Source organism: Empidonax traillii, unplaced genomic scaffold (assembly GCF_003031625.1).
Source record: "Empidonax traillii isolate 1590-97213 ecotype Southwest subspecies unplaced genomic scaffold, ASM303162v1 scaffold104:size2570737, whole genome shotgun sequence".
Classification (NCBI taxonomy): domain Eukaryota; kingdom Metazoa; phylum Chordata; class Aves; order Passeriformes; family Tyrannidae; genus Empidonax; species Empidonax traillii.
Genome location: NW_020955297.1, coordinates 2,302,066 through 2,308,221, shown reverse-complemented (window position 1 = coordinate 2,308,221; position 6,156 = coordinate 2,302,066).

The window sequence follows — 6,156 nt, the reverse complement described above, 5'->3', positions numbered from 1 at the left end:
TCTCATTTCCCACCTCGGCCTCGGCCCGAGCGGGGACCGGGCTGCACGGCGCTGTCTCCCGTGTGAACGCGGCGTGCGGGAGCTGCGGGAGTCGGGCCCTGCCGCTCCAGGGCCCGCCGAGCGCCGCGGGCATCGCAGGAAGCAAAACCAGGGCGGGAGGGAGCCGGGAGGCTTCAGAGGGCTGCAGCCACCCCCCGGAACGGGGGCAGCGCCGGTGCAGGACCCCCGGCCGGCAGCGCGAACGGCGGCTCGGAGTTTCCCAGAGCTGCTTTCCGGGGTCGGTTCATTACAGCGTGTTTAAGCCGCTCCTGAATGACTATCTTTCCTTGCATGCAGATAAAATGATCTCACGCTTGCTTTCCGAGTAATGACCCAAATTAAGAGAGAAAACACAGACCCTTCAAACTGCATTACATTAATCTAATCACTCCCAGCAGGCCTCAGAAACTCTTTTTGATCAGAATATGGATAATCAAGCACTTGGATTACACTAAATATTCCCTTCTCATCTCCCCCCCTACCTCACTTTTAATACGCAAGTGTCTATTCTGGCCACGTCGTTAGGAACAATATTATTCTAGCGGAGAAAGGAGATTGAGGCGGCCGGGTGTGTGCGTGCTGCTCGGGCCGGGCTTGCCAATGAAGAGGGGAACGAGACAGGGACCGAAATGCCTGGGGACGGCGTAATGGGGAGCTCACCTTTCTCCGCTTAATTGAGTGGTTAAATAGCAGAAGGCGAGGACGAGCACAGCTCGCTGCCGAGCGCAGGAACGGGAGGCGACCCCTCGCTCCGGGTTTCTGGATTCATTATTCGGCTGCGATGCTCTGCGCTCCCCGAGGAGCGGGCTGGGGCCGGAGCTGGCGGGCCCCGTGCTCCCGCTGGAGGGACGGGGCGATTTCAGAGTTTCTCGGGGTTTGCATTCTCGTGTCAGAAGTAGCGTTTTGACGGTTTGAGGGGTTGAAAAGGAAGTCCAATTATGCTGGCAGTGGGGAAAGATCGTGACAGAAATCTGTTAAAATATTTTGGGAGAGTTTTAGGTTAAAAAGAAATTAAAAAAAAAGAAAAAGAAGGGAAAAATTGCAAACCCCGTCGCCGTTAAGTCATCGCTCTGGACACCCTGACGGGGGAAAGGGTCCCGCAAGCGAAGGGGCTGCAGCTCAAGCCTTTGCAGGCGGGAGCCGAGCCGAGCTCTCCAGACGCCGCGACAGACGGGGCGGGACAGCACACGGGCCGGGGACAGAGGGAGGGACCCCTCTCTCCGAGAGGACACTGTGCGGGGGGAGGCCACGGCAGGACAAGGTCCCGGAGGAGTGGAGCGGGGCGTGCGCATCCCGAGGGGCGGCTACGGAGCCGGTGCTGTTGCCAGGTCTGGGGGAAGCTCCGCTTCCTCCGCACCTCGGGCCCCGGGAAGAGGTCTGGGCTGCCAGCCGGGAGCCGAAAGCGGGAGCCAGGCGCGGCTACAGGCCCCACAGACAGCGCGCAGGCTGCTTCCTCAGCTCCCCTGATGGGCGAGAGCAGCGCGAAACCCGCTCCCGGGAAGGGAATTAAGGAAGCGAGTTCTTATCGCATTTTTATAAAAAGAGGCGTTGTTTACAGAGCCGTCTGTGAGGGGGGAGGGCGGCATCCCCGTCACGGCTAAGGGCATCCCCGGGGCACCCTGCAGGGCCGTGTCGGCCGCCGCTGGGTGGGCTTGGTCACCTGGCCCCCCTGGGTGGCGGCGGGCAGCCCTGTCCGGGCCGGCTGTCTCTCCGGTTTCCCCCTGGCCTCGGACGCACCGGGAAGGGGCCGTGACAGCGCTCTCGCCACCGGCCGGCCCCTGCCCCCCCGGGATCTCGCCCGGATCCCGGCACACACAAGCCGCAGATCGCGGGGGAGGGGCGGCTCTGTCAGACACACACACGCCAGAGACTCCAATTATCTTCTCCCTCACAAGATGTTTCTGCTGTCCACGACTGCTCACACTTCGGCACTCTTGCCAGCAAGCCTCAATAATAACACAAAAACCCGCACAAAAAAAACCCACAACCCTCTCCCGGCGCCACAGCCGCGCACACAACAGATTGAGCGGTGCCGGTGCCTCGGGGGGAGGGTTAGAGGTGCCTCCGCGCAGAGAGCGACGTGCCAGCACCGCCGGGCTTCCCCCCTCGGCCCGGCCCGGCGCCTCCCCGGCACCGGGCGGCTCCCAGGTGCGTCCCGGCACCGCGCCGGGCACCGGGGAGCGACCAACCTACAGGCAGCTGCGTTGCCCTTTTCCCTGCACTCCGCTCTCCAAACGTCTGAGCAACCAGTTTGCTGCTAGAAACATGTTAATTGCCAACGGAGCTCATTAAGGCATGCACATGCAAAACACAGTGAGGGAGATTAAATGGACAAAAGCGCAATAATGAACTGTCAAAAATCGGACCCATCTACACGACCAGGAGCACTCAAGAATGAGGCATTTAGAGGCAACAAAGGATTGTCTGGGACAGGAAGAAAGGACGACCTAGACTTTTGTTTAGTCAACACAATTGATTACAAATGAGAGATTAACAGGATAGCTTCAGAGTTTTTTTGAAGGAGGCAGAAGAGAAAAGTCCAATTAAGTGCACCGAATGTTAACTACATTGATTTCCACGGCCAGCGCTAGAGAAATTCTCATTAAACCATCCCTGGCGATCCCTTTTGGAAAGTAATTTGTCTCCCTGATGGAGCAGAGAAAGGGAGCCGTGTAAAGAGAAAGAAGCGCTAGTTCTTGGCACAATGAGCTTAGGAGACACACTGGAAAGAGCCAAAGGGGGAGTTAATGAGCATCTGACAAGCCGCTTGGACCCGGGCCTGGAGAGCAGCGATGAAAAGATGGAATTGGCCAACAACTATTCTTTATATCAAACATAAAAAGGCCAATCTGAAACAGGGCTGCTCAAAGCTGGTGGGGAAGAAAAGAAAGGCCCCCACTGGGGGGTGGAGTGGAGGGCTCAACTGCCCCATTGGGATGGGGGAAAAAAATGCATTGGCATGTCCCTCTCTCGAGCGAGCAGAGCTGCCGGCCCTCGGCACCACCCCCAGGCCGGGCACGGCCGAGAGGTTTCGGCATCCCCGGCCCGCTCTGCAAACACCCCCGGCCCAGGGGTTTGCACAGCCCCGAACCGCCCCACGCCAGCCAAGCTGCGTACAGTTTTGAGAGGTTGTCCCGCGAAGGGAGATCACCGGTCATCCCAAATCACTGCGGCCCGGCTTTCCTCGAAACTCGCCTTCCTCCTCCCTGGGGCTGCATTCTCCCGACCCTCCCGCTGTCCCGGGCCGCTCCCACCCCCATCCCCGGGAGACCGGGCACCGCGGAGCACCGCGCAAGGCAACGCGCCTCGTGTAGACACGGCTCGCTCGGAGGCTCTTAAATCAGATTAGAGCTCGTTAATAACAATTTTGGCTTAAGTCTGTATTGACTTAGGTTTAGGAATGGCTTAGCACTTTCGCTTAAGTCAACACTAGGGCTAAATTGACACATGCCTTTCCCAACCCGCCGCGTCCCCAAGGACGCCCAGGTGCTTGCAGGACTTGTCCATCTCTCGCTTTAAGCAGTTTTACGGAAGTATTTGCGTTATTTTTAAGTGAGCCCACTAGGCCTCGAGCATGCCGGCCCATCCTCGCGAGAGCCCGCTCCAGGGCCAGGTTTCACGGGCCTCGCCCTCCCATGGCTGGGGTTCGGGCACTGCTGTCCTTCGAGCTCTCACTGCCGGCCTTTGCTGTCCTTCCCCAGCCCTCACAACATGGCCCCTGCCCACTCCCTAACACCTCCTGCGTCTTTCCTCAGGCCCTCCCTATGCCTTCAGATTTGGACCCTGGATACCCCCGGAGAGCCGGGGTTGTGCTGCCACTCACAGCCGTGCTCTGCAGAGAGACGAAAGGGCCGGAGGCAGATGCCCCAGCAACCAAGGGACAGGCAGCACGTCAGGTCCTGGTGCAGGCATCGCCCTTTGGCCAGAACAGACAGCGGCCACGGCGAGGGCTATCGGCTGTCCAGCCGCGTTAGACCCCTTGGGCAGCCTAAATCGGACGGGACTGCGAAGGGCAGGGAGGCCCGGGGGCTGTGCAGGCAGAGGGGGCCACCAGCAGGCCAGGGCTACGGGGACAAGCACCCACCCTCCAGGCTGGTGGGGTGACACACCCCATGCCCTTCCTCTCCCGAGGGTTTCTGCAGACAGACCTTACACCATGGCCTGCTTTGCCCTAAACATTTGCCTTCCCTCCCTGCTCCCCTTCTCTGCAGCCACAGCACTGTGCTGACCAACACCATCACCATCGGGCCTTAGTCAAAAACGTAAAAATGGAGGCAAAACTACTTACCCATTTCCTTCTACCACCTGCTCTGACTCTCTAGTGACTCTTCCCTACCTTTTATAACCCTACTCCTACCACTAACCCTGCCTGACCCATAGACTCCTCATATTATTTGTATTCATCTCACTGATTAATTGCAATTGCTTAATTGATTGAATCATGGGCAACATGTGCCCTCAATGAAAAAATGAGGAAAAGGACTTCTGTGCTCTCCGTTTTACAACGGGCCGCCTCTCCTCGTCAGGTGTTGTGGCTGCAGCCGGGCCATGTGGCCTTTCAATGCAGGTGCTTCAAGTCACCAGTGCCCTTAAAATCTGCTTTAAAGTGACTCTGGGAGTAAGAGCATGTTTAGTCACCAAAGCGCTTTGTTATCCCCAGCGGGGACAGACACGGAGTGCAGAAAAGGGGTCTGCTCCCAGAATTCTGAGTGTATAAGCCCAAAACAACACAAAACTTGACTTCTACAAACATTTGCATCTTTGCAGTCTTCTCTGTTTGCAGAAGAAGCAGGCTGATGAGTAACTTTAAAAGAGATGTCCTCCGGGGGCAGAAGTACTTTCACCCCCCCGGGCTGACCTGCCAGTGGAGGCTGGCAGCAAAACCCTCGCCCAAACAACAGGGATGGGCGTTTTGAGCCACGGGAGTCAGGTATTTCCCCAGATCAGGGCTGCTGCCTTGCTGCAATGGGCACAATTATCCTCTGAAGGGCCAAGGCGTTTAAATCGCAGGGAACACCTGAGTCCTCCCGCAGCCACGTTCCCGAGGTCCTGGTAACTGTCTGATACTCCTTCTACCGTCTTCCTCACTGCTGCCAGTTGCCAAGATATTTCACATAAATAGAAGCTTTCTGATTTATAATCAGCCTCTTCTTTCTGATTCATTATGTTAATGAACTGAGATATTACCAACATTGGATTATCGCATCACTCAATGAATCCAGCAAGAGAAAGCTGATTATAGAGGAAAAAGCCAAGGGTACCCGGAAACTTGATACAAAGAAACGTCCGAGAAACAGCGCAAAGCAGTTGCAGTAGTTTAAGCGCCTTCTATTCACTGTTCACAAATGACGGGGGGGCTGCTACACTTTGGGTCACATAGACAAACCTTTTCCCAAGAGATTTATGAATACGTTACGGCTCTCATTACTAACAGTTCCACGGAATCAAATCATCTGCCCAGAGCTTTCCTGGGAATCTCGGCGCCTTTGAGTTAAGGAGAAGACACACAACACCCTCCCCGTTCCCTCTCCCAGTGCACCGGCAAGGCGCAGCCCCCGCGCCCCGACGCGACCGACTGCCGTCCGTCTGTCCTCCCCCGCGCCGCAGCGAGCGCATTTCACACCGGCCAACCACCAAGCAACGGGTTTGGGGTGTTTCTTTTGTCCCGTCCTTTCTCCCTTTCCCACAGCCGCTTGGCTCGGGGTTCCCCCGGCTCGGAGCAGCGCTGCTCCCCAGGCAGAGCCCGCACCGCCGGGGCGCGGGGCGAGCGCGGAGCGCAGCGCGCAGGTTGGACCGCGCCGAACAAAGCTGGGGGCATGTGCTCCACTTGGGCACATCATCCTCCGGAAGCTTTTACTGAGCAACAGTCAGAGCTCCGTGAATCAAGCTATCGGGAACACATGCGAATTAAATGGGTAAAGAAAGGCAGGTCTGGATACCAAAATTACATTTCCCAACACCACAGTGAGGCAGGTACTTATTTACTGCAGCTTCAAGATACGTAATTAGTCAAGGAGACTGCGATTTACCTAAAGAAAGGCAATTTTTCCCTTTTATTAATTTGCAATAGATTTGTAAAATAATCTTACAGCAGCTGGCTCTGCTTGAATCTGTTTC